Source organism: Zalophus californianus, chromosome X (genome assembly GCF_009762305.2).
Source record: "Zalophus californianus isolate mZalCal1 chromosome X, mZalCal1.pri.v2, whole genome shotgun sequence".
Classification (NCBI taxonomy): Eukaryota; Metazoa; Chordata; class Mammalia; order Carnivora; family Otariidae; genus Zalophus; species Zalophus californianus.
The window spans coordinates 3,902,459-3,914,485 of NC_045612.1; the positions used below are offsets into that span (position 1 = coordinate 3,902,459).

The 12,027-nt window shown below is 38.6% G+C and overlaps 1 protein-coding gene across 1 annotated transcript in view; it reads right to left on the bottom strand.

The window, feature by feature from the left end:
* Positions 1-12,027, bottom strand: part of PASD1 (PAS domain containing repressor 1) — a 190,513-nt gene that overhangs the window by 117,997 nt on the left and 60,489 nt on the right. The window contains exon 2 of the mRNA XM_027608410.1: positions 7,949-8,087. The gene's annotated coding sequence lies outside the window, so the exon portion shown is untranslated. The remainder of the gene's footprint in view (positions 1-7,948; positions 8,088-12,027) is intronic.

A 12,027-nucleotide genomic window follows, 5' to 3' on the forward strand; every position in this document is an offset into this window, starting at 1 on the left:
CATAGAGTTGTCCATGTTATTAATTAATCATCCTTTTAATGCCTACAGTATCCAGGCTGATATCCTTTCTTTCATTCCAAATTTCGGTAATTTGTGTCTTCTCTCTCCTTTGCTTGGTCCATCTGGCTAGAGGATTATCAATTTTATTGATTTTTATAATGAACAATCTTTCTTAAATTCCACATATGAGTGAAATCATGTGGTATATCTGTCTTGGTTTAATAGGTGATGGGAATTAAGGAGTGCATTTGTGATGAGCACCAAGTGTTGTATGGAGGTGCTGAATCACTGTATCGTACACCCGAAACTAATATTACACTGTATGTTAACTAACTGAAATTTAAATAAAGACTTAAAAAAAGAACAAGCTTTTGGTTTCATTGATTTAGCCTATTTTGTTTTCAATTTCATTTATTTCTATTTTATCTTATTTCTTTACTTTTGCATTCTTCTTGCTTTGAATTTACTTTTCTTTTAGGGATTTTATATATTTATTTGACAGAGAGAGGGAGAGAGCGAGAGCAAGAGAGCACAAGCAGGTGGAGCGGCAGGCAGAGGGAGAGGAAGAAGCAGGCTGCCCACTGAGCAGAGAGCCTGACATGGGGCTCAATCCCAGGACCCTGGGATCATGACCTGAACCAAAGGCAAACAATAACCGACTGAGCCACCCAGATGCCCCTGAATTTACTTTTCTCTTGTGCTTTTAGCTTCATAACATAGGAGCTTATATCACTGATTTGAGATTTTTTCTTTTCTAATGTAAGCATTAAATAGTATAAATTTTCCCCAAAGCACTGCATTAGCTATACCCCACAAATTTTGGTTATGCTGTTTTCATTTTCACTCAATTAATGATATTTTCTACTTTCCCTTGAATTACAATCTTTTTAATTTAATTTTATTATGTTATGTTAGTCACCATACAATACATCATTAGTTTTTGATTTGGTGATCCACGATCCATTGTTTTCGTATAACACCCAGTGCTCCATGCAGTACGTGCCCTCCTTAATACCCATCACCAGGCTAACTCATTCCTCCACCCTCCTCCCCTCTAGAACCCTGTTTGTTTCTCAGAGTCCATAGTCTCTCATGGTTCATCTCTCCCTCCGATTCCCCCTCCCCTTCATTTTTCCCTTCCTTCTCCTAATGTCCTCCATGCTCTTTGACCCATGGATTATGTAGAAATGTTATTAATTTCCAGATGTTAAGAACTTGCCTGGTATCTTTCTCTTAATGATTTCTAGTTTAATTCTGATATAGTCAGAGCATACTTTCTATGATTTCAATTTTTTAAAATCTGTTAAAGTTTATCCTATGGCCTATGATGTTACGTATTCTAGAAAATGGTCCATATATACATGAGAAGAATTTGTAGTCTACTCTTTGGGGTAAACTACTCTAGAAATGTCAATTTGGTCAAGTTGGCTGATAGGTTGTTCAGCTCTGACATATACTTTCTGATTCTCTAACTACTTGTTCTACGTATTACTGGGAGAGGAGTGTTGGATTCTCCAAGAATATTTGTGGATTTTTCTGTTTACTTTAATTTCTGTTTTTGCTTAATGTATTTTGGAACTCTGTTATGAGGTACACACACATTTAGGATTGTTAAATATTTTGAGCAAATACACTATTTAATCACTATGTAATGTCCCTTTTAACCCAGGCAATTGCCTTGTTCTGAAGTCTCCTTCTTGATAATATACACATGCTTGCTTAATTTCATTGATGTTTACCTGTTATATCTTTATCAATTCTTTCACTTGTAAATTATATTTAAAATGGGCTTGTTAAAGGATCACTATGTTGTACACCTAAAAGTAATTTAACTTTGTATATCAACTATGCTCAATTTAAAAAATAAATAAAATTCAGTTAAAGTTTAATGACATAACACACACAAGAAGAGGAAAAAATAAATGGGCTTGTTGAAGAATGCATATAGTTGGGTCTTATTTTTGTTATCCAGTTTGACAGTTTTGCTCTTTTTTTAAAGACTGATTTTGAGAGAGGGAGAGAGCTAGGAGGGGAGGGGCAGAGGGAAAGGGAGACCAGCAGACTCGCCACTGAGTGGGGGTCTGATGGAGGGTTTGATCCCAGGACCCCAAGATCATGACCTGAGCTGAAATCAAGAAAAGATGTTGAACTGACTGAGCCATCCAGGCACCCTGACAATTTTGCTCATTTAATTGATGTGTGTATACCTTTTATATTTAATGTACTTGCTGATATGATTGGATTTAGGTCTTCTATTGTATCAGTTTTGTTTGTTGCTTCTGCTACTTTTATTCTTTATTCTTCCCTTCTTAACTTTTTTTGATTACTTGAATATTTTAAATATTCCATTTTAATTTACATATTTGATTTTTGGCTGTATCATTTTATATATATTTAAAGACATTTTTTTAGAGCAGTTGAAAGTTCACAGTAAAAAAAGGAGGGTACAGAGATTTCCCATATACCCCTTGCCTTTATGCATGCATAGCCTCCCCCATTATCAACATCCCCCACCACAGTAAGACATCTGTTATAGATGATAAACTTACATTAACACATAATAATCATCTAAAGTCCACAGTTTACATTAGAGTTCACCCTTTGTGTTATATATTCTATAGGTTTGGACAGATGAATAATCACTATTATAGTATCATACGAAGTATTTTCACTGCCCTAAAAATCCGCTATGCTCCCCACTTATTCATCTCCCCCTCCCCAATTCCTGGCAACCACTGACTTTTATTGTTTCCATAGTTTTGCCTTTTCCAAAATGTCATATACAGTTGACATTTGACCAACATGGGAGTTAGGGGCATGGACACCCCATGTAGTCAAAAATCCATGTATAACTTTTGACTCCCTCAAAACTTAACTACAAATAGCCTACTGTTGACCAGAAGCATTACTGATAAATAGTTGATTAATACATATTTTGTATATGTATTACATAGTCTAGTCTTACAATAAGTAAGCTAGAGAAAAGAAAATATTATTTAGAAAATAAGGAAGAGAAAATATATTTACAGTACTGTACTGTACATCAAAAAAAATCCACCCATAAGTGGACCCATGCAGTTCGAACTTCCACTGTTCAAGGGTCAACTGGTGTTTGAATCTTACAGTGTGTAGCCTTTTCAGATTAAAAGGCTTCTTTCACTTGGTAATACGTATTGAAGTTTTCTCCACATCTTTTCATGGACTGATAGCTCTTTTTTTTAGTGCTGAATAATATTCCATTTTCTGGATGTATCACAGTTTATCCATTCACCTACTGAACAGCCTCTTGTTGCTTCCAAGTTTTGACAATTATGAATAAAGCGAGTATAAACATCTGTGTGCAGGTTTCTGTGTGGAGGTAAGTTTTCAACTCCTTTGGGTAAATACCAATAAGAATGATTCCTGGATCATATGGTAAGAGTATATTTACTTTTGTAAAAAACTGCCAAGCCATCTTCCAAAGTGGCTGTACCATTTTGCATTCCCACCTGCAACGAATGAGAATCCCTCTTGCTCTACACCTTCACAAGCATGCTGTCTTCTTTATCCATGTGAGCCCTTCACATATTAATCATAGTAGTTTTAAATTCCTGGTCTAATAATTCCAACATCCTTACCATGCCTGGTCCTAATGCTTACCCTGTCTCTTCCAATTGTGTTTTTTGCCTTTTAATATGCCTTGTAATTTTTTCTTGATAACCAAACATGATGTACTGGGTAAAAGGAACTGCTGTAAGTAAGCCTTTAGTAATGTGGTGTAAGGTCTGGGGGGAAATGTTCTATTGTCCTATGAGTATGTCTCACTCTTTTAGTGAGCCTGTATCTCTGGACTGTGAACTTCACAAGTGTTTCATCCTTTTCTCCCACACCCCCTTAGGTGGAACAGGATGACTAGAGTAGGCTGGAGTTGAGTATTTCCCTTCTTCCACATGGAAAGCTAAAGCTAACTGGAGTTGGGTATTTCCCTTCCTTCTGGTCAGTTAGGCTCTGATGATACCCCAGCAGGTTAGGCTCTGGTTAGCTAGGTTCTCCTGAGGTCAAGCCTGGTTACAAAGAACAGAGTGTTCTGGCATATTTCAAAATGGTTCTTTTTTTTCCTTCCCGCTACCAGAAGCCCAAGGGCTTTTTTTCTCCGATATTTACTGTGGAACCTGGTTGAGGTCCTGGAGGTAGATCTCACATTATTGTGCCCTTGCCCCACAACTGGGTCTCCCTGGAGGGTTTTTTTTTTTTTTAAGATTTTATTTATTTATTTATTTATTTATTTATTTATTTATTTATTTATTTTTATTTGCGAGAGTGAGCATGAGTGGGGGAGGAGCAGAGGGAGAGGGACAAGGAGATTTTGCACTGAGCAGGGAGCCTGATGTGGGGCTCGATCCCAGGACCCTGAGATCATGACCTGAGCCAAAGGTAGATGCTTAACCGACTGAGCCACCCAGGCGCCCTGCCGTCTCCAGAGTTTTTAATTCAGAGTTGTCCGCACCAAATTTTCAGCAATTCATCAATTATAGTTCAGGTTTTCTTACCCTGGCACTGGCCATCATACCATGGAACACTACCCAATGAAAAAAAATGAACTGTTGATACACACAACCTAGATGAATGTTCAGATAATTATGCTAAGTGAAAAAAGTCCCAAAATCTTACATACTGTGTTATTCAATTTATAGAAGATTCTTGAAAAGATGAAATTATAAAAATGGGAACAGATTAGTAGTTGTCAGGGGAAGATGTGGGTATGGGAGATGTGTTAGTCAGCTCAATGCGTTATAACAAAGTACTATGGACTGGATGACTTAACAGAAATTTCTTTCTCATAGTTCTGGAGGCTGGGAGGTACAAGATTAGGTGCCAGTCAGTTTGATTCATAGTGAGGGCCCTCTTCTGGTTTCCAGACAGGTGCCTTCTTGCTGTATGCTTACATGGCAGAGAAAGCAAGTTCAGGTTTCTTCATCCCCTTATAAAGGCACCAATCCCATCATGGGGGCTCTACCTCATGACCTCATCCAAACCTAATCACCTCCCAAAGTCCCCAACCTCCAAATACCATCACATTAGGGATTGAGACTTCAATATATGAATTTTAAGGGGACACATTCAGTCTATAACAAGAAGGAAGTGGATATGTCTATAAAAGGGTGAAATGAGGTTTCATTTGGTGATGGAAATGTTGTGCATCTTGACTGTCTCAATGTCAATATCCTGGTTTCAGTACTGTATTATAGTTTTGAAAGGATGATGTTACCATTGTGGGAAATTGGGAAAAGTATACCAAATTTATTTATTCATTTTAGAGAGAGAGAGCAAGCATGAGCAGGGAGGGGTAGAGGGGGGAGAGAGAGGGAGAAAGAATCTGAAGCAGACTCCACACCGAGCTCAGAGCCAATGCAGGGCTTGATCCCACAACAGCGAGATCACAACCTGAGCCGAAACCAAGAGTCAGACCTTAACCGACTATGCCACCCAGCCACCCCTATTTGTATTATTTCTTACAACTGCATGTTGATCTACAATTATCTCAAAATAAAAAGTTTAATGAAAAATTGTCTGCAAACAATGCTCCCCTTTGTTGCCCGCACTATGGGTGAATCACTCCCACGGCACTCCCTCACCTTTGTTAGCCAACGGTATCATTCCAAGTTTTCTTAACAAGAACGTAGCCTAATCAGTCCTTAAGGGTGTTGTCATTGACTTTTAGTAGGGTGAGATTTTTGGTCCTTTTGGGGGGGGGGTCTTAGTTTCTTACAGCACAGGGCAGGATGCTACAAACAACACTATGAGGTAGGTAGCCTAGAGGTAATGTATTTTATGGCAGTGTCATCCCACACACTTCACCCAATATAGGTTCCTGCAATCTACATCCCTCTGTTGCTGGCCCCCAACTGCCTGCATACACATGCAGAAACACCAGACCTTTTTTCTCCTCGCCTACGAGATAGTGTTATGAAATTTGTCTTTAGTGCTCAGACCTTATCTAGTCCTTATTCCCAATGTTTGTCTAATTGTGGACTTTCTAGTCTAACCCCCAACTCGGTACAACCCCACCTCTCTCCTTTCTCACACACTTGCCTCTTCCCTTTGTCCTTCCCTACCATCAGAGAACACACAGAGACACACATGCAAATTTTCACACAAATTTTTGTTTTATTCATCACCATGGACGTATCCTATTTGTGCATGGTTTGGTTCTAAGTAGTTGGCCATTTCTTAGTGACTAGACTTTGGAGAATTCACAGATATTTGAGGTCTCTGGCCCCACTCTTAAGTTCTGGCTGTCCTTAAATGTCATCATTTAAAGTGGTGGGTGTCTCTACACTCTCTTGGTCCTGCTCTGGCTGGTTTTGATTCAGGTTCTCATTCAGCCTGTGATAATGGCCGAATAGTATTGGTCCTTCCGTTTGTTTAGACTTAATTAAAGGAATGGGTACTCTGGGAGAGGTTTCTTCTCTCAAACTCTCTTGAAAGTGTCTTTTAGCTTTCATAGTTGTCTTGGCTACCTGCAAAGACAACAGGGCGAGCACAGATGGGCACTGATTCAGGGGGAAGAAGATGGAAGGTGGAAGGGAGCAGGGGCCTCAGGAGAAGGGAGAGGCTGGGGAGGATATGTGTGCCAGGCAAGGACAGGGAAGGAGTCTATGGGACAAGGAATCAAAGGAGATGAGGAAAAGCGTGAGTGGAGTCATCTCACCTTGCCACTGCCTCTGAACCGGGGTTGACAAGCAGTCTTCTTTTTCCTCCCTGTGGTGCTTGAAGTCGGTTTTTCTATAACTCTACTAGAAGCCTGTGGTTTACAGGTTACCCTTCCCATGCCAAAATTCCCAGTGGCCTACCAGGCCTCCCGACCTACTTATACATGCTCCCCAGGATAATGAGGGGACACACCCTTCAGCTTTGTTTGGTCTACAAAGCTCCCTCCAGCCAGTGGGAGCCTTGAGGTGCTTAGACACCACAAAAGACCATGCTGACAAAACTTCAGGGGAGGAGAGATGCGGCAGTGGGAGAAAGGGGGAATTTTCGTAGCACCCCTTGAGTCTTCCACACTGACCTGTCACCCTCCTCATCTCTGTATGTCAATTTTGGTGGGTCACATGGCAAGGAGGGTGTCTCCTCCAAACTTCCCCACAGCCACCCTATTCAGTGATACGTCCTGTTCTCTCCCACCCTTCACCGATGCCAAGTTGTTGTGTTTTTTTTATATCTTACCTTCAATCCATCCATGATAACGTGGCCATATTTAAGTCTATGCAGAGATGCAAATCATCTCATTTCCCTCCTACACGCCTTGAAGATCATTCAGTTCTTGCCAGTACCAGGGATCTTTTTTATTCCCACCTCCTTTTTACCAGTGACCACATAGCTCTCCTCAGTTTTCTGTTTTCCAATCTGTAATCATTCCTTCAGGCTATCAAGACTTCACTGAATAAACTTGCTCTGTTGGGTACCTCAGTCTTCTTTCTTTTCTAAAAATTTATTTTTTTGAGAGAACAAGCAAGAGAGAGTGGGGGAGGGGCAGAAGGAGAGGGAGAGAGAAAATCTCATGCAGGCTCCATGCCCAGTGCGAAGCCTGACGGGGCCTCCATCTCATAACACTGAGATCATGACCTGAGCCGAAATCAAGACTTGGACACTTAACCAACTGAGCCACCCAGGCGCCCCATGGGTATCCTAGTCTTGTTTCAAATCTGGGGGTCTTGCTTATCTCAGTAGGTGTACTACCCAGGCTTAGGTTTTAATAGTGTAGGGGGGATGAGGCAGATACATAGATGCTGCAAGTTGTAATGGGTGTTTGCATGCAAAAAACTACAAACTAAAACTGATGAGTACACCCAGAATTGGGCTCGTCTCAACATGTATCTTCACCCACAAGATACTTTTATTTTACTGCTGGCACTCTTAACATCCTAACTCCTTTCCTTCTGCAGGCTTCTGGAGAAATAGACCTTACCTTCCTGGAGGAGTACTGGTGGAATTCTTTTCTTATGAAAAGCCGTAACAAGCTTCCAGCTTCTAGGTGAAGAAACTTTGTGATCATTTTCAGTTCATTCACCTCCTTAGGTAGACAGTCTCTCATTTGGGTTTTGTCCCTGTAGGAAAGAGGTGATGGAGTTAACTATAGGCCAGAGTGGCTCTATTAATAATCAGACAAAAGAGATTTCAGAGGAAAAAACATTATCAAAACTAAGAAGTCATTAAATAATAATAAAGTTGTCAATTAATCAAGAGAACAAAATATCCTTAACATTTTGCTACTAATAGAAGATCTTCAAATTACATGAAACAAAAACTGATAGAACTGCAAGGAGAAACAGACAAGTCCACAGTCATAATCAGAGATTTCAATACCCCTCACTCAATAAGTGAGAAAACAAGTAGATAGAAAATCAGTAAAGATATAGAAAATTTGAACCACATTGTCAATTAAATTAACCTAATGACATTTACAGAATAATTTAAATAACATCAGAATTCACATTCAAGTGCACATGGGACATTTACCAACAAAGATATAATACTCTGGTCAGAAAGCAAGTCCCAATAAATTTAGAAGAATTCATTTGATGTGAAGTTTATTCTCTGGCCACAGTGGAATTAAATTTAAAATCAATAAGAGAAATATGTCTAGAAAGTAAATAATATACCTATAAGTAACTCATGGGACAAAGAAGAAATCAAAGGGAAATTAGAATGTATTTTAGGGCGCCTGGGTGGCTCAGTTGGTTAAGCGACTGCCTTCGGCTCAGGTCATGATCCTGGAGTCCCGGGATCGAGTCCCGCATCGGGCTCCCTGCTCGGCAGGGAGTCTGCTTCTCCCTCTGACCCTCCCCCCTCTCATGCTCTCTCTCTCTCTCATTCTCTCTCTCAAATAAATAAATAAAATCTTTAAAAAAAAAAAAAAAAAAGAATGTATTTTAGACAGAATTAAAATGAAAACACAACATAACAGAATTTATGTGATGCTGCCAAAGTGGTACTTATAGGGAAATTTATATTACTAAATGCCTATATTTGAAAAGAAGAAATGCCTCAAATCGATGACCTCAGCTTCTTTCTTAAGAATCTACAAAAAGCGGGCGCCTGGGTGGCTCAGTTGGTTAAGCGACTGCCTTCGGCTCAGGTCATGATCCTGGAGTCCCGGAATCGAGTCCCGCATCGGTCTCCCTGCTCGGCAGGGAGTCTGCTTCTCCCTCGGACCCTCCCCCCTCTCATGTGCTCTCTCTCTCTCTCATTCTTTCTCTCAAATAAATACATAAAATCTTTTAAAAAAAAAAAAGAATCTACAAAAAGAAAAGCACCTTAAACCCAAAGAAAGTAGATGAAAGAAAATAATAAAGACTAAAACAATATCAATGCAGTAGAGAAAAGAAAAACAATAGAGAAAACCAGTGAAACCAAAAGGAGATTCTTTGAGAAGGATGATAAAACTGATACACCTTTAGTCAGACAAATGAGAACAAAAGAAAAGACACAAATAACCAATATCAGGAATGAGAAAGGTGACATCACAATAGCTTCTACAGATATTAAGGTGATAAGAAAATAGTAGGAACAATGTATGTGAATAAATGTGACAACTTGCATAAAATGGATAAATTTTCTGAAAGACACAAACTACCAAAGCTCACTTAAGAAAAAATACATTTCAACTACACCTAACTTTATGCTTATGAGGTGACTCTAGATGGGCTCCAAGATAGCTTCAGGAAGGAGGCTAGTTGCCTGAGTAACCAACTATGTGATTAGAGGATTGGAAATTTTAATCCCACCCCCAACTTTTGGGAAGGAGTGACTGGCTGAAGATTGAGTAAATCACCAATGACCAATGATTTAAGCAATCATGTCTATGTAATGGAGCTCCCACAAAAACCCCTAAACTAAGCTATTTGAAGAGCTCCCAGGTTGGCCAACACATCAAGGTTCTGGGAGGGTGACACGTTTTGAAAGGGCATGGAGGCTCTGTGTCCCTTCCTCCATACTTTGCCCTACTGCATCTCTCTGTTTGGTTCTTTCTGAGCTGTATCCTTTATAATAAGCCAGTAATAGTAAGTAAAAGGAAGAGGAGGATGGAAGGAGATTTAGAAAGAGGAGAAGAAGGGTGCCTGGGTGGCTCGGTCGTTAAGTGTCTGCCTTCAGCTCAGGTCATGATCCCAGGGTCCTGGGATCAAGCCCCGCATCGGACCCCCTGCTCAGCGGGAAGCCTGCTTCTCCCTCTCCTATTTCCCCTGCTTGTGTTCCCTCTCTCACTGTGTCTCTCTCTGTCAAATACATACATAAAATCTTTAAAAAAAAAAAAAAAAGAAACAGGAGAAGAAGAAAAAAAAAGAATACATAACCCAAATAGCCCTCTATACATTAATAAAATTGAACTTGTAGTTAAAAGATATCCCAGAGAGAAAATATGAGACCCATATGGCTTCACTGGTGAATTTAACCAGATGTTTAAAGAAGAATTTACACCAATGCTTCACAAACTCTTCTAAAAAATATTAGAGGGAACATTTCCAAACTCATTCTCTCAGGCCAATATTACCCTGAAATCATAGCCAAAGACATCACATGAAAAGAAAACTATAGATCAATAGCCCTTGTGAATATAGGCACAGAAATCTTCAACAAAATACTAGCTAAACAAGTCCAGCAACTTATAAAAAGGATTATACCACATGAACAAGTGCAGTTTATCCCAAAAATGCAACATTGGTTTAACATCCAAAACTCAATCAATGTAATACCGCATATTAATCGGTTAAAGGGAAAAAACACATGATCATCTCAATAGAAACAAAAAGAGCATTCGATAAAGTCCAACATCCTTTCCTGAATAATAATAATGATAACAATAATTATACCTCAACAAACTAGAAATAGAAGGAAAGTTCCTCAACCCAATAAAAGCAATGTACAAAAACACCACAGTTAACGTCATACTTAATGAGTAAAGACTGACTAGTTTTTGCTTAAGATCAAAAACAAGGTAAGAATGCCTATTCTTACCACTTCTATTCAATAAGGCAATTAGGCAAGAAAAAAAATAGAAGGCATCCAGATTGGAAAGGAGAAAGTAAAATTGCCTTTATTCACAGATGACATGCTACTAAAACTAATAAATGAGTTTAGCAATGTTTCAGATCACAAGGTCAATATACAAATTCAATCAATTTTATTTCCATATAGTATCAATGGTCAATTGGACATTGAAATAAAAAATTTACAATAGCATCTAAAAATAAGATACACTGAGAGAAAAATTTAACTAAATAGATGAAGGACCTATGCACTGAAAACCATAAAATTCAATTACTGTTACGATGCCAATCTTCCCAAATTGGTCTACAGGTTTAGTACCAGCCCAATCAATATGCCATTAGTTTTTTTGTACAAATTGGCAATATGATTTAAAAATTCAAATGAAAATACAAAAGACCAAAATAACTTTAGGAAAGAACAAAGTTGCAGGACAAACAGTGCTGGTTTTGACTTATTATAAAGCTACAATAATCAAAGTAATGTGGTTTGGGCATGAAGATAGATAAATAGATCAATGGAGCATAATAGAGAATCCAGAAATAAACCCACACTATATAGACAACTGATTTTTGACAAAAGTGTAATTCATTGGAGCAAGTATAGTTTTAGTAACAAAGGTGTTGGAAAAATGAGTATCAATATACAAAAAAACATAGAACTCTGATCATCCATACCTCCCATCACATGCAAACATTAACTCAAAGTGGATTATAGATGTAAATATAAAACCTAAAACTATAAAACTTCTATATAAGGAGAAAACAGTTATGACCTTAGCTTAGGCAGAGATTTTTTAAGTATGACACCAAAGTACAATCCATACACGAACTAATTGATAAATTGGGCTTTGTCAAAGTTAAATAAAAAAATTCTACTCTTTGGAAGGCACTGTTAAGGGAATTATAAGACAAGCAGCAGGCAGGGAAAGAACATTTGCAAAGCATATATATGATAGAGAATTTGTATCCAAATATATGAAGAATCCTCAAAGTTCAGTAA